Genomic DNA, 26,770 nt, shown 5'->3' on the forward strand with positions numbered 1-26,770 from the left:
ATTTTTTTAATTTGGACTCTGAATATTATATTATTATTCTTTTTTTGACTTGAAGATAGACAACAAAAGCTTCACAATTCTAATGAGATAAGTTTTTTAGTATCAATCTTAAAAATAAAAAGTTAGAGTAATTTACATTTCTGGAATGTGGAAGAACAGTATATGTCCAGTTAATGTGGAATAACAGTATAAGTCCAATTCATCATATCACTTTAAACCACTGGAGATTTGATTCTTAGTTTTAATACAGTAAAAGAACCTTAAAGAAAATATTAAGCATTTCTTTCTTTCAATTTCTTTTATTTTTTGCCAACGTAAATCACAGAACAAAAACACGGACAATACAGTACGAACAATGAACAATACATTGGCCTACTTATAGTACAGAAAACAAACGTAAGTACAAACAATAAACCGTATATACAATCAACAATACATACAAACAATAAACAACAGTAATAACTGTAAACAATACATATTTACAATACAGACATACATCATCATCATTCCATGCTATGGTTCCATGTGCTAGTTTCCCATTTTATAATACAATTCATAAATCACCCCATTCATTCATTTAGTAAATAAATAACTATATATTCCTATTATACAACATAAGATAAGGCATATAAGATAAGCTACAACTACAATTATGATTAATTTTACACAATATACACAATATACCCCACCTTACCTTGCACATGACCTACACATAACAGGCTACTCTTCGCATTCTAATGTCCCATAAAATGCTTGGTCCTCCGCTGGCATGTAGGCTAGCATTTTCATAAGATCCCGGTGCTTCTCCTTCTTGACGGGCAGAGGGTCCTCATAAGCACGAGCATACGTGGTGGAGAACAAGGGAGCTGGAGGTGGTTGATTCTTCCTCTGTTTGGTAATCAGCCAGGTCTTCCATCCCTCGTAGAGACTGTGGCTCCCTTTTGTGTGGACACACCATGGATCAGCAGCTAAAATCATGATTCAACAAGAAATTCAATAAAGATTCTTCTTTCACGCACATATCCCCAACACTGTTAATCTCAGAAAACCAACTCTTTAGTTTTTTACCTGTTACTTTCAACCACATCATGGATGTGATTAGCAAGCAAGGTGGACGCTTTAATGTTGCATCAGGGACCTGCCTGAAGTCCAGACATTTCATCTCAATGACTTTGAATGGATGCTGCTGCCTGGCTCCACGGATCATCTCGGCGACATCGCTGGAGGTGTGGAGTGTGGACACCTTACGCCTCTTGTCCAGCGTGGCAAAGGAGCGGTCACAGGGAAGGAAGGAGTGACCAGACACCATGAACTTCTGCTCTATCTGACTGAAGTACCCTCTAGATACGAGCAGGGCCATGAGGTTTAGGACTCGCCAGTTGTTGTTCTGTCCACAGCATCGGTCACTATAGATGACGAGCTTCCGTTCCTTTGCCTGTACTAGGGGAGCGAAAGATGTTTCTGCCCACTTCAAAAGACAGCTTGCCACCTCGATGGAACCTCTGTGAGCGATGCCCTCATGCCAGAGGCACATTGTAGGAGGATCGTCAGTGCCCATCTCCTGGATACAGAGGTTGTAGTTGGCCAGCTGCCGTTGATAGTACACGTTGGAGTGTGTCAGGTTTGGTGTGAACACTACCCCCTGCATGTCGATACAAATGACATGGCAGTCATCATTGGCTTTGGCCCACTCTGTGTCAGCCTGCAACTGGGTGTACGCTTTTTCAGCTTTCCGGTGGTGAAGCTCACTCTCGGCTGCGATCTTCAACCTTTCTCCATCTGTTGTAGCAGCTGTTAATTTTGAGAACAGGGCGTCACATTTTGCCGTGTCACTTCTTGGCTGCCCAAAACTGAGGTTCTGCTGCTTGAAGAGGTCCCTATAGAGCTAAAACTTTGCAGTGGATGTTGGATTGTGTTCCTTGTACAGGCGGAACATGCGGAGCAGGTTTAAATCAGGGCTCAGGTACTCCCTCTCCACATCTTCCTTCATCCGTGAGTAGTGGTTCGGTTGGTGTGGGAAGCTCAAGATATGCTCTCTTATCCCCTCTCTCACTGGAGGATGAATGCTATGAGGCCTAAAAAATAAACAACACAACTCATGAACAAGGGAAATATAATAAACTATGCTGGTCTGTTTTGTACAATTGCATTGTTTCTGTGACCATAAATGTATAATTCTAAACATTCCTCTAAAGTATAGGATTTTGTTTTTCACATACAGTCATTAAAGGGATACTTCAGGATTTAGCATTAAGCTTTGTACCATTAGAAAACCGAATTCTTTTTAGTATTTTCGAATTACCATGCTTTCCTCCCTCATATCCCACTGAGATGAGAGATTTATGTATTTTTTGTCTGGAAAAAATCCTCCGATGACGCAAAAATCGTCATTGTTTACATGCACACCTTTTGTTTCAATCTAAATGAATTTATTCTGATTTGTGAATCTGAATGTAGTGTTTACATGGATGCTGAACATGTGATTCATTGATGTGTGCGTTTTAGCATTACAATCTGGGAGTTGTTGTCTTTCATCCCCATAAATCAAAAATACATTTTCTGGCTTTTCTCAGTCTAGAAGGCTCCAAATAAAAAAATAATTTCACATTTCTACTACATAAATGACCCATTTTAAATACACATCAATCTTTCCAGAGCTGAAGTATCCCTTTAATATCCACATGTTGTAATGATACAAAGAATTATCATACATTACATTTGCATAGCACTTTACCTGATGATATCGATCTCAAAGTGCAAAAATATGTTTCCTGACTGGACCATAACAGTGAGCTGAATCCTAACCATTACGGTATGTGCACGCTGGCGTTATAGGGTGGCAAGGCACCCAACGCCCTATAATGTCAGCGTCCAGTGTACCATTAGACCAGGGAATGTTGTAGGGCAATTGATGCTGACAATGTTGCAGCTTTAAAACTAACAGGACGAGAGCATGAGGTCCTTCAAAAAAAAAAAATTTTTTAACTTACCTGTTCTTATGTTTTCCTCTGAAGTCCTCTAATGGAGACCTGACTTTAGCTAGCTGCTCTGTTCCCTCAGACTGACTGCCTAACTTTTCTTGATTAACCTTTTCAAAGATAAGTAACTTTAAATAAATATGTTACGGACAATGTATCTAATTAAAATCATGTACAGGTCCTTCTCAAAAAATTAGCATATTGAGATAAAGTTAATTATTTTCCATAATGTAATGATAAAAATTAAACTTTCATATATTTTAGATGCATTGCACACCAACTGAAATATTTCAGGTCGTTTATTGTTTTAATACTGATGATTTTGGCAAAAAATTAGCATATCATGAAAGGGGTCTCTAAACGAGCTATTAACCTAATCATCTGAATCAACTAATTAACTCTAAACACCTGCAAAAGATTCCTGAGACTTTTAAAAACTCCCAGCCTGATTCATTACTCAAAACCGCAATCATGGCTAAGACTGCAGACCTGACTGCTGTCCAGAAGGCCATCATTGACACCCTCAAGCAAGGGTAAGACACAGAAAGAAATTTCACGTCTCCTTGCACGCATTGCCCTTAAAAAAAACAAAGTCACATTAGCGGTTGTTGTTTTTTTTAGCTATAGAACACTAGAGCTATTAACAGCTATTAAGGTTACTAGCTAGAATATTTAACAGCTTACACAATCAATGCATTTTTTTATTTTACTTTTTAGTTATTTATTTATTTATTTTATTTATTAAATAATGAGTAACCAACAAACATAGCATACAATATTACAAAACAAAGTGTTGCATTAAATGGTAACAGGGGATCCAAAAAATATCAAAATATTTTAAACACGTCAATGACTTTTTTATATATATATATAGGCTATATAATTTTTTTTTTTTACCAATTTCAGTGAAGACATAAAGCAATCAAAGTATAATTTTATCAGCTTTCATTTCGACCCATTCATGACATGATCCGCTAAACAGTCCGAGCTATAAGAACATTAGTAACGTTAGACGCCCAGCAATATGCCCCCTGACTGTAACCAGCTACGTTACAAAGTAACTGGCTAGCCAGACATCATACGCAGCTAAAATGTTTCGATTAATTTATCCGTGGTTATAAGGAGTAGCCTACAGCATTCATTTCGACCCATTCATGAATTGATCCGTTAAACAGAGTGAGCTATTTGAATGAACTCTAGTAGACGACACCCAGTAGCCTACACCCCCTCTGACTGTAACAGCTAAAGTTAAGTAGATATGTGTATACGGTTCTTTCACTCACCTCTTTCGGTGGACTTTTTCCTCGTTTTTGCTCTCCTCTCCGGTTCACATATGGTCTCCCAGCATCCCTCAAAGACTTCCTTGCTCTTTCCTTCCATTCATTCATGTTCGCTCTCCTTTTTTCCCCGAGGTTTTGCCTTTTAATGTCCGCAGCGGACATGAAAGCACCCGGCGTCTCCATTTTTCGTTAGTGGACATAAACGGTTTTTCCGCGTGAGACGCACATACATTCAAGTCACATGGTTATCTCAATTTTTGGTTTTTTGGACTTATACGGTTGTTCATCGCATGATATAGAAACTGTGTCTATTCCTCGTTTAGTGAGGCCAAACAATAAATCTACTGTAGGATCTAGGAAAAATCTTATTGTAATTAAACCAGAAAATCTCAATATCAGTGAACAAAAACAATTTCTAAAGCTAGGTCTTCTAAACATTAGATCGCTTACACCTAAGGCGGTTATTGTAAATGAAATCACAGATAATAGTTTCGATGTATTCTGCCTTACTGAAACCTGGCTTAAACCAAATGATTATTTCGGTCTAAATGAGTCCACTCCACCAGGATACTGTTATAAGCATGAGCCCCATCTGATCGGTCGTGGCGGCGGTGTTGCAACAATCTATAGAGATATTCTAAATGTTACTCAGAAAACAGGTCACAGGTTTAATTCGTTTGAAGTACTTGTGCTAAATGTTATGCTCTTAGATGTAAGAAAGAAATCCCTATTATCTCTAGCCTTGGCTAATGTATATAGACCTCCAGGGCCCTATGCTGATTTCCTAAAAGAGTTTGCAGACTTTCTCTCAGATCTATTGGTCAATATCAATAAAGCAATAATGGTTGGAGATTTTAACATACACATAGATAACACAAATTATGTGTTAGGGGCTGCATTTACAGATTTATTAAACTCCTTTGGGGTCAAGCAAAACGTCAGTGGTCCCACTCATCGTCTAAATAATACACTAGATTTAATTATATCATATGGATCCAATCCAACCGATATAGATATTGTACCGCAAAATGATGATGTCACTGATCATTACATGATAACTTGCATAATACGTACTGCTGAAATTTGTCATCTTGCGCCACGTTATCGACCAGGCAGAACAATCCTTCCAACCACTATAGATAGATTCTCAAATAGCTTACCTGATCTATCTCAGCTGCTCAGTGAACCCAAACAAACAGATGAACTGGAGGAAATGAATAGCAGTTTGAGCACCATTTTCTCTAGTACACTAGAAATTGTTGCACCAATTACATTTAAAAAGGTTAGAGAGAAAACTAAAGCACCATGGTACAACAGTGCTACGGATGTTATCAAGAGAGAAACTCGTAACTTAGAGCGTAAATGGAAACAAACTAATTTAGAGGTCTTTAGAATCGCGTAGAAAGACAGTATGTCACGTTATAAAAAGGCTCTAAAAGCATTCAGGGCTGAGCATCTCCGCAAACTAATAGAAAATAACCAAAATAATACAAGGTTTTTATTCAACACCGTAGCTAGACTAACAAATAAACAAACATCACCAGAGCAAAATATTCCGTTACAGTATAGTAGTAATGATTTTATGAATTTCTTCAATGAGAAAATAGAAAGCATCAGAAACACATTTGTAGATGTACAATCTTTTATGGTGTCTTATGATTCAGCCTCAATTATCGCCCCTCAAGAACAACTACACCGCTTTACAACTATAAGACAGTACGAGCTAAATAAACTTATCATTGCATCTAAACCAACAACATGTTTATTAGATTCAAAACCCACAACATGTTTATTAGATTCAAAACCCACTAAACTACTGAAAGAAGTGTTACCTGTAGTGGAAGAGCATCTTCTCAATATTATTAACTCGTCTTTATCTTTAGGTCACGTTCCAAGAATATTCAAACTGGCAGTAATAAAACCTCTCATTAAGAAACCGCAATTAGATCCAAATAACCTAGCAAATTACAGACCCATTTCAAATCTTCCATTTATGTCTAAAATTCTAGAAAAAGTTGTGTCCGCTCAATTGTGCTCTTTCTTGCAAGAAAATGATATCTATGAAAAATTTCAGTCAGGATTCAGACCGCATCATAGCACAGAAACTGCGCTAGTTAAAATTACAAATGATTTACTTTTAGCTTCTGACCAAGGCTGTATCTCAATACTAGTTTTACTCCATCTTAGCGCTGCGTTCGACACTATAGATCATAAAATACTCTTGGATCGACTACAAAACTACACTGGTGTTCAGGGACAGGCATTAAGCTGGTTTAGATCGTACTTATCAGACCGTAATTATTTGGTCTGTTTAAATGGGGAAAAATAACGTCAGTAGACTATGGAGTGCCGCAAGGATCAGTGTTAGGCCCTCTGCTATTCTCAATATATATGCTGCCACTTGGTAATATTATAAGAAAACAAGGAATTAATTTCCACTGTTATGCTGATGACACTCAATTATATATTTCATCACGACCAGATGAAAACACTAACTCATCTAAATTGACAGAGTGTCTCAAAGATATAAAATGCTGGATGACGTGTAATTTCCTGCTATTAAATTCAGATAAAACTGAGGTATTACTTATTGGTCTGTTGTAAACTTTTTCTTCTTAAGTGTAGGAGACTTAGAAGCGAAGACCAGGAGACGTTGGGATTGTATCTTTTAAGCAGGATTGTTTATTTGCTGTAGTCTGCTTCATCCAAAATCTTACCCAAGTCTAAACTAAGGGAACTTTACATTGCAGTTTATATACATTTCAAGGGGGTGGGATTAATTTCATAGAGGAGGGGACTCTTGATTCAGCTGGTTACCTGATTTCATTAGGTAACAGTGTAACTCAGAGTCTTGAGATGCTAATCCAATCAGCCTGATTAGATCAACAAAAGGCCCAGCTGACCTTTGAGATGTGACAAGAGGTTAATGTCCGAAACCCTGATTGCCTCAAAATGGACAAAGCAGTGTGCAACTTTCTCAGTTAAAATACTATAGTATTGGAAGCTCAATTAAACATTTAAATAAAAATTGTAATCCTACATTTCCCCCTTTGAGAATTCTTAATAACTCTCACAAAATACAAATTTAGACACTTAAAAGTTCATTCTTGTAACTTGTGATCGTTACAGGCACATAACGCATGTTCTGTGTTTGCTTTTCTGTAATTGCATGCTAACACAGAAACAAACAGGCAATTAGGGTCCGTGAAGTTCTTACGGATAATAATCTTCAGTCATCTGGTGTAATTTTGCTGAAAGATCAAGAATGTCTTGTTGTATTTTGTTCAAGTTCTCTGTTGGGTCCATTAACCCGGTGCAGCACTCAGGTCCGATGATGGTGCTGGCACCTCCTTGTATTGCTAGAATGTTATCCAAGGCCACTCTGTTCTGTAAGATCATTATCTTGTGCGAAGCGAGAGTGTCTGTGATGTTACTGGTACGACAATCTTGATCATGTTGATGGATGACTGAAGATTTCTGTTTGAGTCTCTGCGTTGTGTATTTTTTTTTCTTCTTTTTTTTCTTTCGTGATAGTTGGTTCGGCAGTGGGTCTAGTCGTGTTCTTGAGGTTTTCTTGTGGCTTCATACGCAGATGACGAGGTCGGTGCATATGGGTCCCGGAACAGTCATCAAGTGGTGTCTGCACAGAATAAGAAAGAAAACAAAAGACAGGAGAGCAGTATTTGTTCAAACACTAGGGTTGTAAACTTTTTCTGAATCTGCTGAACAGTAGAGCAGTATTGATTCAAACACTAGGGTGGTAAATTTTCCAAGTCTGCTATTGTTGTTCCTTCTTTCCATATTTCTTAATTATGACACCTAAAGAATGCAGTGAGGTGAGGATGGATTAATGGATGGGAAGGCCTATGAGGGATTCTTCACCGAAGGGTTGGCCCCCGACGCCTGTTGCAATCGGTTCTTCCCTCGGCTCCCCACTGGTTTGTGTCCTATCCTATCCCTGTTGGAGCAGGAACAACCTTACAGGGTGACACATGAGTCCAGGTTTTCTTTCCCTGACATAATACGGCAGCAGCTGTAATCAACATCACTTGATATGGTCCGTGCCACTTAGGCTCTAATGGCTTGTTTTTGAATGACTTTATCATAACCCATTGACCTGGGATGATAGTGTGTCCACCTTCTGGTGGAGTCTGCCAACACGACTCAACTCTCTCTCTGGCACTCTGTACTGCCCTTGTGAGGTTTTCACATTAAGTGATCAGGGCTTCTGAGGCAATGTGTACATCAGCATTTCTAAGATCAATCACACCTGGCATCTGCATTGGGCGTCCAGTAATAATCTCATGAGGGCTCAGTCCTACTGATCTGTTAGGTGAGGCTCTCATACTACACAGTACTGCTGGCAACGCTTCAACCCATGGTACTCCTTCCTGATGCATTTTGCTTAGCCTGATTTTGATTGTTCTGTTTGCACGTTCAACCTGTCCTGATCTTTGTGGCCTATAGGGGCAGTGAAGGTTCCACTTAATCTGCAACATTCTAGACACTTCCTTGACTACCTGTCCTGTGAAGTGTGTACCTTGATCTGAGTCAATACAATCTGGTAATCCCCATGTAACATGTAACACACCTCTTGGCTGTTTCTGTGGCTACATTTCTGAATTTTGGATTCCACCACTGATTTGAGAACCTGTGATTCATCGTTGTTGGACCACTGTGACCTAAACTGTGTATTTGTTGAGCCAAATATGGCAGCAGTGATTCGGGAGCGACATATTTTCCCCCTTTGGTCCAGCAACCAGATGAATCCACTGTGGCTCCTTTGTCTAACCATGTCCATGCTTCATACAGAGGAACGTCTTTGTATTGATCAATTATAGATTCAGGAGGCAGAATTGTCTTCTGTGCTGCACTACCTGAACACACTTTTACAGTTGCATAAAAACAAGCCTGTTTAGCCGCTATATCAGCAAGAGCATTACCTTTAGCTTCCGTAGTATTAGTTGTGAGATGTGCTTTCACTTTGATCACTGCTAATTTCTTTGGAAGTTTCATGGAAAACATTAGATCTTTCACTAATTCAGCATGCTTAATGGGGGATCCAGCAGAAGTTAGAAACTGTCTGGTTTGCCAAATGACACCAAAATCATGAATTACCCCAAAAGCATATCTGGAATCTGTGTAGGTATTAGCAACCGATCCTGAAGCTAGCGTGCATGCTCTTGTTAATGCTACTAGTTCTGCAGCTTGAGCTGAAAAATGATCTGGAAGACGACCTGAAGCAACCACTTCAGTGGTGGACGTTTCTGCATAACCTGCTCGTCTGTTACCTTCAATGACTTGAGCTGAACCGTCAACGAACAACTCAAATTTCTGAATTCTCTATGGGAGTTTCTTATACTTCACTCGTAGGGGTATATATAAGCGTAACACAATCATGAGTCATTTCTCCTTCATCCTCTAACAAATTCTCAGTCATTGCAGACATCATACATGAGGATGGGTTCGTGACTGGTGCACGTTGTAAAACAATGTTCGGAGCTGTGAGAGTTGCTAACCAATTTCCCCAACGGGAGGAGGTTATAGAAGTGACTTTTGCTTGATTCATTAGTGCGGACACTGCATGAGGGCATTTTACATTTACAGTCTGATCAACACCATTACTGATGAAGCCTGAAGAGCTAGATGAACTGCCTGCACTGCTCTAAGACATGGGCCCATACATTGAGCTACTATGTCAAGTTTACCAGAATAGTAATGAATTGGGCGTAAACTGCCCCCATGATCTTGCATTAGACATGCAGTCATGAAGCTTAAATGTTCTTGGACATAAAGCACAAATGGTCTATCAGTTTGGGCAATTCCTAATGCTGGTGCTTGACATAGTGCTCTCTTCAAATCATTGAACGCTTTTAGGTGAAATTCTTCCATACAAACAGTATCAGAATCTTTACCATGGCCTTTCAACAAGTCATAGAGCGGCTGTGCAATTGAGGCATAGTCTTCAATCCAAGGTCTACAGTAACCTGCTGTTCCTAAAAATGATCGGAGTGTTTTAATGGTAGTAGGCGGGGGTATGGCTTTGACTGAAGCCGCTCGATCCTGTGTAATGGATCTATTTCCTGCACCAATTGTTTGACCCAGAAATGTGACTTGCTTTTTAGCAATTTGAGCTTTGTGAAAGCTGCATTTGTGTCCTTTCTTATGCAAATAGTCCAACAATAATGCCAATTCAGTTTGATGTACCTCGTGTTTTGTTGAGGCAATCAAAATATCATCGAAAATATCATCAAAATATCATTGGATCATAGTGGACTGTCTGGGTCACACAAATCACGTCTGACAGCCTGATGGTATATGGTTGGGGAGTTTTGAAATCCCTGTGGCAAACGTGTCCACTGTTATTGCTCATAGTCAACTGTGAAAGCTAACCATGGCTAGCTGTCAGAGTGCAATGGTACAAAAAAAGAATTCATTAGACATATCAATTACTGAAAAAATCTGACACTCTAATGGTAAGCCATTACAAATTGTGGACGGATCTGCCACTAGGGGGGTGATTTTATCAATATGTTTATTGGCTACTCTGGAGTCTATGGTGAGTCTCCATGTCCCATTGGATTTCTTTATGGGCCATATGGGGGAGTTACAGGGACTATTGGTTTTAACTAGCACTCCCTGCATCAGCAACTTTTCTACAATAGGTTTGATCCCCTGTATAGCTTCCTTATTGATCGGATATTGTTTGGTGACAGGGGGTGGAATCCCCGTCAATTTAATTGGTTCTACACCTGTCAACAAACCACAATCATCCTTGTTTTTAGCCCAAATTGGATGATTCTGTAAGAAAGCAAACTCAGGAGGGATCACATTATTGGTAGAAACTTGTGCTTAGGAAATTTTGATGCTAGCAGATTCTGAGGACACGTCTAAAGTTAGATGTATTTGTCTCAGGAGATCCATGCCAAAAATTGCACCTGTATTTAATGGAGCACATAACAATTTTGTAGTCAGAGTTTTCGGGCCAAATTGTACATCTATGGGCGGGGTTTCATACAAATTAGAATCTTCACCTATTACGCCAGTTAAAGAAAATTTGGTTTTCTTGTACGGAATGTCTAAACCTTTAGCCAATTTTGTAGGAATTATGGTAATTTCTGCACCTGTATCAAGCAAAAAATCAATTTCTTTCTCTTGTATGCTACCTTTCACAAAAATTCTTGTGTCATTATGATGGATTACAGGGGTAAGGTAGCTACTCACAGCCCCAACAATTAGTTTTTTCCTGGTCTTTTTGTGCTCTTAAAAGAGCCTGAACAAGCTGTCCTAAAGTTTCAGTCAGGGGCGTAATTTGTGGGGGGGATGGGGGGGATATAACCCCCCCAATATTTTAATCTATGCATTACAACCCCCCCATTATTTATACCATGATCACACTATCAGGAGGCATACCCAAACTTCAACCCCCCCAATGTTCAAACCAAATCTACGCCCTTGGTTTCAGTGGACACGTTCGGAACTGCTTCCGGGTTGTAAACAGGCTGAGAAGACGCAGAATTATGCATAGCATTTCTTTTTGTATCTTGCAATTTCTTCCTACACTCTTTCTCCCAATGTCCTAATCTTCCACAAAAGTGGCAGCTGCCTTCTTTTTTAGACCACCTGTTTTCTTGTTTTGCTGTGTTAAATGTAGCGGCTGCTGCTACTCTCACTTTGGTTTTAACATCAGCATCTCTTTCCCATGCAGCTAACCTGTCAACGTTACTTCTGAGAGTTCTGTTAGACCAAGTTAGATCTAGGAATGGCAAAGCTCTTCTGTATTCGGCTACAAGGCCATCTGACCAGATACGAATTAGTGGTCCTTTGTCATCGAGCACACTTTCAGAATCATCCACTATTCCACTGTAAGTTATGGCTGACTGACAAAACCGTTCAGTATATTCATTTACCGTTTCTTCTTTCTTTTGTACACAGCTAGTAACTCTAGACCAGTCTATTTTGGGTCCTAAGATAGTCTTTAGGATTTTCAAAATACCTTCTCTCATATCGCCTCTACTGGCATGTTGTAGTTCAGAAGTCACTGCAGATTCAAAACTGTTGAATTCAGAATCAGTTAAAATTTGTGACATTAACTGTGTGACTTCTGTTAAGGACATGTCATATAGATGAATTTTGCTGATCAATGCCCTTCTAAATTCAGAAAACTGTTTACGTGGTGAGGGTAAATTCAGAATTCCTGAATTTGGATCCTACAGGTCCAAAAAACTACCCACAAAACCTTGTACAATACAACTTTATTTAGAAGGATGTCCTGTTACTTTATCCACTACAGTAAAAGACCTGGGTGTTATACTAGACCACAACTTGTCTTTCGAAAAATCATATTTCATATGTTACAAGAACAGCCTTTTTCCACCTTAGAAACATTGCTAAGCTACGTAACATGCTATCTGCTTCTGATGCAGAAAAGTTAGTTCATGCATTCATGACCTCGAGACTAGATTACTGTAATGCTTTATTAGCTGGTTGTCCTGCATCCTCATTAAACAAGCTACAGTTAGTGCAAAATGCAGCTGCTAGAGTTCTTACTAGGTCAAGAAAATATGATCATATAACACCAATTTTATCATCTCTACACTGGTTACCTATTAAGTTCCGTATCAATTACAAAGTATTACTACTGACCTATAAAGCCCTAAATGGTCTAGCTCCTGTGTATTTAATGGACCTTCTATCGCCCTACAATCCATCACGTTCTTTAAGATCACTAAATTTGACGCTTCTGGTCATTCCTAGGATATCTAAGTCCACTAAAGGAGGGAGGGCGTTCTCGCATTTAGCTCCTAAACTCTGGAACAGCCTTCCTGATATTGTTTGAGGCTCAGACTCGCTGTCTCACTTTAAAACTAGATTAAAGACGCATTTCTTTAGCCAAGCATTCACATAATGCTTACCTTTTATTCCACCGTTGAATCAGATCGAATGCATTAATATTATGAACAGCAGCTATGCTAATTATTTCCCATCTGCTTTTCTGCTGTTATCTCGGGACGCTAGTCCCGAGGTAAATAGCGTTCGTCAGCTCCAGTTTGTATCCAGCCTCTAAAGGAGACTTCAGATGCCCCAACACCTGCAATGAGATGACTAAACGCCTGTGAAGAGACGACTCGACGCTTGTGAAGAGACGACTCAACACCGGCGATATGGTATGCCCTAAATTACTGCATGATTAACTATCTGTACATTTCTGAACTGCACTTGCTGTAAAGCTGCTTTGAAACAATATGTATTGTGAAAAGCGCAATACAAATAAATTTGAATTGAAATGAATTGAATAGTAGCGGAGATTCGGAAAGTTGGATCTAAGTAGCGAAATCAAAGCAATCAGATTGTTTTTTATAAGGAAAAGTATCGAAGATAAGTTCACATGCTATAAAAACAGAAAGTGCTTGTCTATAAATGAGTGGTAAAGAAGAAAATCAAGGATTTATGAATCAATTCGACGGAGCTCCAAACACAAACCGTTATTTTATATAAACTTTGATTTAGTGTTGTATGCCCAATTCACAATCTTGTCATTATCACATCATTTTTCCTGTTATTCTTTCCACCCCTACATGCCTTCCTCTTATTTCTTTGTCCTATATTCTCTTCTGCCACCTCTTTTCCCACTCATTTTCACTTTCTTTTCACAAATTTGGTTCTCCAGTAGGGCTACCTTTTTAACTGGATGTCTTTCATCATGCCCTTTTACATTGATCCAATTTCTCATTCTTAACTTTCTGCTACAAATTTCTAGAGGCATTTCCCACATCTCCACTTGAATTGATGATACAGAAGATGTTCTAAATGCTCAACAACCTGAACCTTAAAGCTTGAATCTGAATTACTTTGATATTTTTAAGTCTTCTTAAGGTTCTGATGCAGAGCAGTACCTATATCATCAGCTACCATTATATATTGCAGATCTTATCAGCATGCTATTCTTTTTAAAGACTGCCTACTCGCTCCCCACTCAGCCCCAGCAAGCACCTCATTACACGTATTCCTTTTTTGCATTTATCTATTTTTGAGTGTGAATACCAAATGTCAATTTAGAGTCTATCCACATACCTAAAAATCATTTTACTTTAACTTCCAATTCATGAACATTTATTTTTATACTCACTGTTTCTTTTTCCTTTTTGTGAAACAAATTGCATGCTTTTTTTGCAACTGAAAAAAAAATCCCCATGCATTTGCCCAGTTTTCTACCTAATACTGCCCCCTGCAGGCTTTTCACTTTTTAATTTGTAATGATCTCCCTATTCCCATGTCAATTTGTGAATAGATATCATTAATCAATATATTAAACAGTATTGGACTGCATACGCTACCTTGGGAGCTCCATTTTCTATAGAATATATTTGCAAATAAGTAGTCCAAATTCCAACTTCTTTGGTCCTATTCATTATAAAAAATTAAAAATTCATCTCAACACAGGTTTTCATCTTTTCCAGAGAAGTCTTTCTTACCCCCGAGAGTGCTCTCTTCATTTCATACAATGTAAAACTATGTCTCTTTTACACTACCAGTGTGCCCTTTTATTCTAAGATTGTAGGATTTTCTCTTACACATTGTTTCCTGTATCTCATTTCTTCAGAAATATTGTCATTACTATGCACCTTCATGAATAATTTTCTAGTAATACTTCTGCTTTTTCCCTATCTGTAACTGCTAATTTATCTTTATCTGTTAGTGCTGGTATACTACTATATCTCTGAATCCCGCTCATCTTCCTTATCATCCCCCATAAATTGTTAATTTCAATATATTCACCAATGCTTTGCAATTCTTATAACACGCCTTGTTATTGCTTGTGCCCGAGTTTCAATATAATTAAAAATTATTGTTACTTTCCTAAGAGCTTTATTTTTTATTGCAACTTCCTCACTACAGTCATCATTCCACCAAGGAACCACTTTTATCTTATTTCCTAATTTCTTTTTGCCAAATGCTTCTTCTGCTGCTCTTCATATCGCCTTGCATATTTTATAATTCAATTAATCTACATCCTCCATTCCACTTGTTCCAAAGTTTTGGTGCTAAATAGGAAAAGGATCTACCGCCAGCAGTTGATTTTGATATTCTAGGTATTATCAACTGGCCAGAATTGTGAGATCGCAATAGACGTGAAGGACTATAATGGGTTAAGAGCTCGCTCAAGTACTGCGGAGCTAAACCATTTAGTGCTTTGTGAGTAATCAGCAATATTTTAAAATGTATACAATGTTTAATAGGGAGCCAATGCAGTGTTGACAGAACCAGGCTAATATGGTCATACTTCCTGGTCCTGGTAAGAACTCTAGCGGCTGCGTTTTGGACCAGGTGTAGTTTGTTTATTAAGCGTTGTCACGGAGTGAAGAGTCACTTGACAAGGCAGGCTTCGTGAAAAGGCCCCGGAGGGTGGATTTATTTACAATTAAACAAAACTGGTGAAAGAAGGTAAGCCGGTGCGTGATGGCTGGTGCTATAAGTGCTCTTCGGTGTTCAATCCCAACGAAAGTGGGTGTCCAAACCGTGTTCCACAACGGTGGGCTGTCAGTCACTCGCTGCTTCCTCGGGAGAACAGAGAGAAAGGTTAGACCAGCGCTTTCCTTAGGTTCGAGACTAGCGTCTGCCTGTTTGCTAGGCATGTGCTGCTTATGTGGCTGTGGGCTGATTGGGAGCAGCTGTGACCGATCAGCCGGTGATGAGGAGGTGCAGGTGTTTTGTGTTGGTTGCCAGGGCGACGCTGATTCCTCCGAGGACGCCCGTCACAGCGTGCAGGGCAGCCACCCAGTAGAGCATTACAATAATCTAGCCTTGAGGTCATGAACGCATGAACTGATTGTTCCGCATTTGTCAATGAGAGCATATGACGTAATTTAGATATATTTTTAAGATGGATAAATGCGCTTTTACAGATACTAGTGTAAGGAATTTAGCTCAGGTTTGGGGAATAAGTATTCAACAATTATTAATTTAGGATCAACAGTGATTGAATACGGGTCTGAACTAGATCATCATACATAAAAATCACCCAAATAGGGATTATATAGCTCACGCGTCTGCTTCAGATATATATAGTTTATTAACACAACGAATTGTAATTAATTAAGTATATAATTCACATGCTATATTAATATTCAGAATACCTTAATGGAGTTAACTGTAACTGTTATCCCAACTAGTCAGTTCCGAGTCCGAGTCCACCGAGCTGCTTGTTTGATATTCGTTATCAATTCTCAAAAAGGTTTATCCTTAGTATCAGTTTACTAATCAAATTAGTTAACTTTAACAGTATCAGCTCGTATCTTTAGATCATACATTAAAGAGGCTTTGTTCCGTGGCCAACAAACAGAGACAATTGAGAGTATAATGAGTTTAATAAAAATGAACTAGAAAATACAACTACATTTAACAATGAATATTTAGAATAATAAAAGTAAAAACAATGAGAAAGAAAAGTAGAAGACAGGAAAACAAAGATTGTTACCACAGTTGAACCTTAAGAACCAACAAGGAAAATACACACTTTAACGCGCTTGAATCTGGATTGAATTATACTTGCAAGGGACCTTTATGTCGCTGGACAAGCAGGCGTGTGTGGGTGTGGATGTCCTCGTAGTTGGTGAGCTGGAAGCGTCCTTTTGGTGTTTCGAGAGCGTGTTTTGCTCGCGGGAAATTCGAAAGTCTTAAAGGTATGCTGTGGAGGAGTCCTTTCACCCAGAGGATATAGGACTTCTATCAAAAACGTAATATGCTGCGTTCGGTCTGCCGACAAGAACTGAGCATCAAATAAAAGACTGAGTTAAACGTAAAATAAAACCGAAGATAAAATAAGACGACTAGGTCGCAGGACATACACAGGAAGAGTAGCACGAAGAAGAGAGTGAAGAAGAGCCATGTCACATCTTTTAAAGTGAAAGATAACTGATTTGGAGATAACGGTCTTCTTGGATGTTGGTTTGCGAACGAATCAGGATCGCGCGAGGATCTCTGTGGGGACTCATTACGCTGTAAAGGTGTAACGAACTAATCTACCCTCCAGACTGGCTGGCGCTAAGGGAAGATTTAGACTTGGGGAAGTCATAGGTTGGGCTTTAGAAACCCTTCGTGAACATGTGTTTATTGTGTTAAGAAATAATAACTTCATGATTCTGTGCTCATACCCTACAGTCCCCCTTTTCGTCAGATGACATCTCTGTGGAGACATCGTCGGATGACAATCATCACAATGGCGGATGGCAGGTGAATCATGAGGGTCTTGTAGCAGGTGGTTATTGAGGCTGAGGGCTCAGCTCGATGAGATTCAAAGCGGTCTCTGGCGTGATCCCCTCTTTCCGGGGGTTCCGTCGGAAACCTCCAGACACGGCTTTCGTGAGCTTGGCTGTCGATGTTTGCATCTCGTTGAGCCTCCTGTACAGGATGAAGGCCGAGCCTAGTGAAAGGATGTAGCTGACTACCATAGAGATACACAGCGCCGTGTCAGCTGTGATCCAGGCTTGGACAATGTTGTGGTTTTCAATCTTTCTGAAAAATAACTTCGCAGAGATCTTTGATGCCAGAAATAATTAGACTTTATTTTCGAACGCCGTCCCGTTCCATAGAACGGCGCTCTAACGCTCTCTGGCCCTCTGGCCTTCCAGTGCGCTCCCGAGTATCTTTTGGTTCAGAGTTATATACATACATCTTCTTCCAAAGAAGGTAACACACCCTATAGATAGTTTTGGGTAAAGGTCTTTTACCATGTGACTTCTCAGAATAGAATTTTCTGCAGCAAACAAAATTCCATTCAAGGTCTTTCACATACACAGAGGAAATCCAAAGTCACAGACAGAAGAAATAATTGTGTCCAAATATATAGCAAAATTACTTGTTTTCTAAATAATAAAATCTTCAACATTCCCTCCTCTGAGGCTTATCTAAGCCTCACTTTCACTAGCTTTTTCCAGAGTGTAATTTCAAAATCCAGCTCCCTCAGTTATGCTACCTAGTGACCCAACTGAGTCACTCATTCTCCTTTCCAATTACTGGATTAAGCCACCACACTCCGGTGGAGCACTCGAGCCAAACATCTTCTTCCATACATTTTATTTCTTTTAGTTGTTCTTTCTTTTTTGTTTAATGGAAAAAGTAAAAGAATCGAGGTCTCCTAGTCAGACAAACTTAAACATTGTTATAAGTGTGTGTATACCTTTGTTCCTGCATTGCATGTTATTGTCACAGTTATGTAGAGTATATCAAACATAAAAGTCTCTTATACTATTGAAAGTTTTCTTGCGGTGTAGATATCCTCTAGGGTCTGGCTCATCAATCATCTTCTTCGTCCTCAATTCCTCATTTACTGGAATCAACATCCAGGGTTTGTAAATATCAATTTGGTTGCCCTCTCAAATTAGTTTTCATTATCTTTTTTCCGCATTTCCATTCGTTTAACCGTGGTTTTCCAACTAGTGATCTTAATATACAAAGTACACAACAGAATAATAACCCACTTTCAATATCCCTAATTGAGCAAATCATAATTTTCCAGACTTTACATTAAGTTTTCCTTAACTTTTGCTCTTAAGGTTTTTTAACATGATCATAATCGCTAAATTTTCCTCCCGGCACAATATTATTTAGTAAAAGTGCAACACTGATCACCAAACATAAGTCATTCTACTTTTTTCACATAATTGTTTTTCCCCTAATGCAGACAAAGCATTATAATAAATCTTCTGCTTATTATAGTAGTTTAATTAATTTATTATGCATTTTTTTTCTACTTGATCCATATGGCTATTAATTCAAAATATGGCTGGGTAAACATAACTATCATTTCTATCGCTTTTTATGAAAGAATATCAATTCTTAAATTCAAATAATCCATCTTTTAGTCAGTCAATTTTAGTGAACAGAACACTTTACACCTATCTAATAAATTGCAATACATTTCACTTACTGTCTATTTTATTACCAAATTTAAACAATAAATTCCATTTTGACCTTTTTAATCTCGCGTATTGCTTCTCATTCTCATTGTAGCTCCTCAGTTCAAGACTAAACTGAATACATTTTTTTTTCATTTCTACTAATTTCTAAATAAGCTATCATGAATAAACTAATTATGTCTCATGTAATCACTCTAACTAAGAAAGCTTCAGAGCAATGTTACATTTATCTCATAAAAGTCATTCAATAAACTCATTAGACAATTAGAAAAATAACTCTAGAAAATAACTTTCTGCACTCTTACATATTCCTTATATGTACATTTCTTTTTCTTTATATCTAACAATCTAAAAGTTTGTCTATCAACCATTTAAACCATTAGCATTATAACTTAATTATTATTAAAACTTCCTTGTGTTCGTATGCAATTTATTTTTAATCTTCAATACTTCTGGTTAGTTGACATATAATCTGACGTTATTTCTGATAGACTTCCAATCTAAGGATTACTTCTGTTAGAAATTTAATTCCTGTTCCTGTCCTCCTCTGCTGATTTCATTGCTTTTACCCATCTATATCATGTCCACATGGTATACTGATATATGGCCTATTTTTGTCGCTGTTCTTTTCTTAACTTTGTTTTTGCCACAAATTTCACAAAACTTTGCAAAAATGCCTTTTAATTTAAAATGCCTATAATTTTATATTCATTTTAATTTTTTAATTTCCTTTCCTTACTCCCCCCTTTGCGCACTGGTTTAAAACCATTGCGCATCTGGACTGAGAATATTCAAAAGTATTCATTGGTTCAACAATCTGTCCTTCATGTGAATTCTAAATATCAATTCTTGACCCCCCTCTGGTGCCATTTAGATTGTTCACAAGGGCCTGTTAGTTATTGGATTTCAATAACTTCCTCTAAGTCTATAAACTTTCTATCGAGAACTACTTGATATAATTTTAACTAATCAATTGCATATTGAATCAAATTGTATTCTTAATTTAAATCTAATATTTGTTAATACCCAATGTTAATACTTGCTTTAATTTCAACTGTAGCCTTAAATTAATTAAGTATACCCTTGTATTGACAAGTTACATCTGAGTACCCCTTAAAATGTATTTTAAAGTTATTTTTAGTTCTAATTTTTTCCTTCATGAATTGTCTTAATTCCCATTATACTATATTAATTTCTTAAATTAATTGTTAACATTGTTTTAGTTTCTTTTCTTAATTAGTCATTATCATTGTTTTCTATGTTGCGTTAATATATTTTTACTTTCAATCATTTTTGCTATGATGGGGTTATTATTAAGTTGCTACTGAATCTATTCAATGGCTGAACATCCAATCATAGGAAAGTTGGTTGATGTTTGAGCTTGTACTCATCTCTGTTGATTCTCTTTTCTGCACAGTTCTTCTCATTACTGTGTTTCTGGTCAAGTTTGTCTTTTCTTCCATTCATGATTTGATCATTCTGTTAACCTTGTCATCAATCATTACATCTTTCACCAGGGTGTCTCCAGTGAGTCGTTCGTTGCAATGGACTCTTTCTCTCATTGTCAGCATGTCCTTGATCCCTCAGTTCAGTTGTGGGGGGTTGCTGAAGTTAGTTGGTTTATTTTAAGTTGAGAGACATGGACTCAAATGTCACACTGTTGATCACTTCCTCTGAAATTACAAAGCACAGTTACTGATTCTTTTTGTTAGACTTGTTCCAGAATCCTTCCTGGAATTGAGCTGCTGCTATCTGTAAATTAAAGCTTAATTATTTTTGTTAGTGAAAACATCATGTGATTTCAATCATCTGCTTATCTGTCCCATTGTCCTTCTCGATGTTACCTGTAGAAAGGTCATGTGGGCTGAGTGGTGTCGTTTATGCTTTCATTAACAGCAGGACTTTAATCCATATATTCTCATTTGTTTTTCATAGATTTGACTTTTCATCATTATTTGCAACTTTTTGCATTTTTCTCACAATAAATTTCAATGTACTCTTATAATTAGTCAATTCAACTCAGTTATCTCTTTGTCTTGAGTTCCACTATCAACCCACTATTTATTAGGCATCTTGGACAATACTCAACCCACTTTGACAAAAGTTACAAGACAATATTTCATACTTTTGACATAGATCAGCTCCATCATGATATGCTGAAAAGAAAGGCAGACGTGTTATGCTGCAAAGAAAGTCAGATATGTTATGCGCTGCGCAAATGTGGCACTGTTTTTTCTCTTTTTATTTTTCTCTTTTCATTCTTTGTTTTTTCATATTGTTACTTCAGTTCCTACCAGGAAATTTAACCAAATCCATCCATGGTCATTATTTTATTGGGCAGAATTTGCCCTGTGGGCCCACATGTTACATTTTAAATACAGCTGTATTTGCAAAATAATTGATTTGCCTTAGATGTTTCTTCAAACATCATCTCTCACTCATTCACACTCAGTGTCTCTCTCACACACACTCACACTGGCCAGCATACATTCTTGCAGGTTGTGCTCTAAATGTGGCATCCTATAATTTTAGCCAAGGGTTGATCAGGTCAACACAGCTATGTCAAACACTATTAAGAAGTGTCAATGATCATAAGGTTTAGTTTAACACCATTGTTATAATCCTTTTTTTTCTTTTTACAAATTCTAATAGACTAAGTATTTTAGAATAATAAGCCTGCCAATTGTAATTTTTCAAATGCATTTTGTCATTTGTTTTTCTGATTTTTCCTATTCTATTTTGTTTTTTGCTCATGAGCTGCTTTATGAAATAAATTGGAGATCTCTGCATAATCTTGGATCCATGGCCAACAACATTTCCATCTCATTATCCCAGTTCTGACAGCATTTTTTGCGATTTCATAAGCTTGGACTTTTGGAGTAATTTTTTCTCCAGTCTAATTCTCTAAAAACTTAGCAAAACAAAATGGAGTGACCAGTATCATTGTTTTGCAAACAATAATAATAATTCTTTGACATTTTGCGTCTATCTTTTTCTTTGCTACAGAATAATTTTTCATGCTTTTAGCCCTATAATTGTTTAATATAATAGCCCTCACTATACCAAATCCAGCCTCAGTTTGAACTATTTGGTGAGTTGAGCACCCACTTCTCTCTTTCAGTGTATTCTCTTTCTTTTTTATATGGCTGGACTTGAACCTACTGGAAAAGCAAAGAGGGTTAGTTCAGCAGAGAATATAAAGAATTGCTTATGAGACCAGTGAATAATCAGAATGAATAAAGTTAATCTAATAATTAACTAAATTTGAAGCAGTCTCTAGAGTGATCATTGAAGTTGCCACACCTGTGTTGCCCGTAAGGGAAGGGTTTCAGTCAGTTCTTCTGTTTTTAGATTATCAGTCTGTTAAAGCTTCTTGGCTGTCGCTCTGCATGTGTCGTCAGCCTAGCTGTCACTCAAGGCTTGGTGTAAACAGTAATATAGGCTCTGTTGTTTCTCTGCCCTTTCTCAGTTTGGGCTTTGATAGATTTTGCCACAGCTTTGCATCTCAGGATTTTCCTCTTGTCCTCAGGAAAAAGTCTCCAGTGAAATAGTGAAAGTTTCACCTTTTCCAGCATTAAATTAGTCTTTCTCCATGCCAGTTTTCCAGAGAGTGGTCATCTTCAGAAGGGGAGATGAAAGCCCCTCACCCTCTCTTCTTCTTCTCTCTGCAGTCGTGTCTTTGACCTTTCACCTCTTCCATTCGACACTGAAGCCATCTGAAACTTGAACACTCAGAGAGCTGCATAGATCAAATTAGTCTTTATAAATATTTGTTCCTGAGCTATTAGCTTTTTATCTAAATTCCACTTTTAACCATCTTTTTCCTAGTTCTTTTATACTATATAATAATCACTGGTTGACAACAGCAGTTCTCCCATTCTGTTTTTAGTAAAGCAAGTTTTTCGTTGCAGGAAAAAGCAAGCTATTTCTTCATTGCAATATGAGCAATAATCTAACTTTTGATTTTCTGAGTATAATACAATTAAATAATTTTCCCTATCATAAAATCAGCCTTCAATCGTTCTTCTGTATTTGCATGCTGTGCTCAAAATAATCTAACATGGTGAATACATTTTTCCTCACCCATTCCCAACAATTCACATTACCACAATTCTAAGATTGCTGTAAATTATTTATGACTGTTTAAACTTGGTCACCCAATCTTGTTCACTTTTAGCACACTGTACAAGTTATTTTTTCCTTAGCACAAACTTAATTATCTACAATGGAATCATTTTTCTCACTTTGTCTTCAGGGATAATGAGATACAAATTTTAGACGTCTTCAGATATAATATATAATATATTAAGCACGTGCATTCTTATTTATTTATCCATTAATATATATCAGTCCATTTATTAATTAAATATATATTTTATACTTTAACTTATTTGTACTACAATAATCTGCAAGACTAATATCTTGAAACAATTGTTTTCTTTTACTATTTCCTTTACTTTTAATACTCATTTATACATTACTTGTCTCTCAAGCACATTCAAACATTCCTTGTCCCCTATTTTTAACCACAGGCACAGTCAAGCAGACACACAGGACAGGATCCTACATTCACTCTACTCACACAACACATTGACAATACAATAACTTTAAACTATAAGACATCTGCGATTCACTTCCTCCGACACAACAGAGTCATATACTACATAGCTTTTCCGTACAGTCCCTTGTTAACCTATAACAAGGCGGTAACCAAAAGCTAAACTTATCTGTGCAATATTCGCCATCCTTCCAGGCCCTCTTGGCGAAATCCACATAAAACTTACCCAGTCCCTTGTTAACCTATAACAAGGCGGTAACAATAAACCAAACTTAATCTGTGCACATGCAATTAACTTATTATCCTCAAGGCCCTCTTAATAAGTAACACAGAGTTCTGGTAACCTTTACCAGTATACTTAATGATACCCAATACCATTAAAATCTACAATAAGTTGGTAACCTTTACCAATAAACTCAAACTCTTGCTAATCATCCATCCAGGCCCTCTTGATTTAGCAAACACAGATTCTTACATACGTACGACAAAACCTTTAGCGGCACATCAGCAGTACCAATATTCATACAATCTACATCAGATTATATAAATACTGGCAAACACTAATGGGAGCTCCACCGCGCTTTAACACATTACTTGACATCATCAACAACAATAGACACTTATTTCAAGAATCAAAGATCCTCTTTTCAATTTTTTAGTTCTTTAAACTTGGAGAAGCATTTTAAAGGGTCTTACCACTCTGGCTCACTGGTGACAACACATACTTTTTCAAAAGCAAAAATTGCTCACCTCAAAGTACAGTGGCCACTGTTGTCTGTGTCGGTCACCAGAGTCGCCTTTCGTGGTTCCTTTTGCTTCAAAAACCAAGTCCTGCCGGGGTCGCCAAATGTTGTGGTTTTCAATCTTTCTGAAAAATAACTTCGCAGAGATCTTTGATGCCAGAAATAATTAGACTTTATTTTCGAACGCCGTCCCGTTCCATAGAACGGCGCTCTAACGCTCTCTGGCCCTCTGGCCTTCCAGTGCGCTCCCGAGTATCTTTTGGTTCAGAGTTATATACATACATCTTCTTCCAAAGAAGGTAACACACCCTATAGATAGTTTTGGGTAAAGGTCTTTTACCATGTGACTTCTCAGAATAGAATTTTCTGCAGCAAACAACATTCCATTCAAGGTCTTTCACATACACAGAGGAAATCCAAAGTCACAGACAGAAGAAATAATTGTGTCCAAATATATAGCAAAATTACTTGTTTTCTAAATAATAAAATCTTCAACAACAACAGGTGAGGTAGTCAGGATGGGCAGTGGAGACAGCGCTTGGAGGGCGGTATCGATGGGGGCAATGTCAATCAGCTGGGATCCCCCTTCTTCAATCCCCAATTTCAGTTCTGGATCCAGGGTGAATTTACGGTTCTTGAAAAAGGAGGGGATTTCCAGTTCTGATTCGTACTCGTTGCTTGGAAGATGGTACAAAGCTAAATCATCTAGGTGGAGGATGGCACCTTTTGGTACCTGAATCCACATGCTCTGGTCGAGCAGGGTGACACGGGTGGCAGTGTCGTGCTGGTCGTAGGTGAGTGTAGCCGTGCGTACCGGAGTGTTAATGAGCCACCTGTCACCTACAATTTCTGCTCGTGTCTCGGTGACTTGAGTGCGAGACTTGGCTTCGGCAGGACATCGGGTGTCGCAAGGTGTATTTGTAGAGGGTCAGTTGGCGTGGTGACGGCGGAAGCCAGCACCATTTGGACAAGGCTTAAGGGTATCAGGTACGGTGGAATCTTACCCATGGCTAGGCTGTCAATAGAAGAGCTCACCTCGCGCAGCATGTCTGTCATGAGGGCTGTGACTAGCTGAGTTTGAGCAAAGTCATTCTGGAAGACCGTAAACAGTTGTTTCATGGAGTTCACGGTCTGGTTCAGCAGGACGCTGTGAGTGTTGAGAACCACCACAGTTCCCCTCAAAGTCTTGCCGATGGTCTGAAGGCAGGCACTTTGTGTGTTGAGTTGCTCTTTTATCTGTTGGATCTCAGTCCGAATTTCAGCAACATGCCGTCTCATGGTGGCTAGGTTCACTGAGTTGACACTAGACGTACCAATGTTGAACAGAGTTCCGACGGCAGCGGCGGCTCTGAGCAAAGCTCCAAGGAACCGTTTGGGGCGGCGGTTGTGTCCACTTAGCTCCGCTTGTGTGACAGTCATTTTCTCAAGTTGTTTGAGCATGTGCCTGACATCGACCTCAGCGTTGGTGAGGGAGTCCTCCCGATGAGGGAGTCATCGGGCACCGGCCCAGCTGTATTGGGCTACTGCGCTGGGGTAATGTGTTCTGTAAACGTTGCGGGGGTCTAGTCGAACATACACTTTCTGGGTGTGGGTCCAGCAGTTGGTGATCAGGAGTCCCGGTTGTTCCCTCAGGACGATGCCTGATGCCGGACCTGGTGAGATGATCTCCGATTGTGGTTGCCCTCTGGTTGACTGAAGGCACAGGATGGCGAACCACAGCAGCATCCTGGTGAAAGCAAAAAGGGTAGAGGGGGAGAGAAAGGGGGAGAGAGAGAGAGAGAGAGAGAGAGAGAGAGGCAGTAGGTCAGCGAGGGTTGTCCTTGGTTGGACAGGACAGTTTTTTCGCTCCTAGGACGGTAATCAGGTTAGTTTGCATTGGCCCCTCCCCGCCTTTCCCTGCCCGCAGCCACATGTCTTTTAATTTGATTGCGGTGGACCCATTTGAAAACTGGATCTTTCCGTCCCCGGCTTAGTTGGATTCGGTACGCCACCGGGGAGAGTTTGTCAACGATCTCATGAGATCCTGTCCAGTGGGGCAGGAATTTCTTTGACAGCCGATGGGAGGCTGTGTGGGATGGTTGTTTGAAGCTATAATACCAGACCCTGTCGCCCACGTCCAGTTCCTGTTGTGACGCTTTCTGGTCATAGTATGCTTTCTGGCCTACGGCACTCTTTTGAAGCTGTTGTTGGGCGAAGGCAAAGGTTGCTTTCAGGTGCTGGTGTAGCTCGTCGAGGTACTGGTGAGTGGTGCAGGCTGTCACTAAGTTGGAGGCTCCTGGCTGATACAGCAGAT

At 38.7% G+C, this 26,770-nt stretch overlaps 1 protein-coding gene across 1 annotated transcript in view; it reads left to right on the forward strand.

Moving 5' to 3' along the window:
* Positions 1–6,576: 6,576 nt before the first annotated feature.
* amer1 (APC membrane recruitment protein 1) overlaps positions 6,577–26,770 on the forward strand; it is a 150,732-nt gene continuing 130,538 nt past the window's right edge. The window contains exon 1 of the mRNA XM_077241250.1: positions 6,577–6,588. The gene's annotated coding sequence lies outside the window, so the exon portion shown is untranslated. The remainder of the gene's footprint in view (positions 6,589–26,770) is intronic.

The sequence above is a fragment of the Siphateles boraxobius genome, unplaced genomic scaffold (genome assembly GCF_051911475.1).
Source record: "Siphateles boraxobius isolate OS27281-9 unplaced genomic scaffold, OSU_SipBor_1 24, whole genome shotgun sequence".
Classification (NCBI taxonomy): Eukaryota; Metazoa; Chordata; class Actinopteri; order Cypriniformes; family Leuciscidae; genus Siphateles; species Siphateles boraxobius.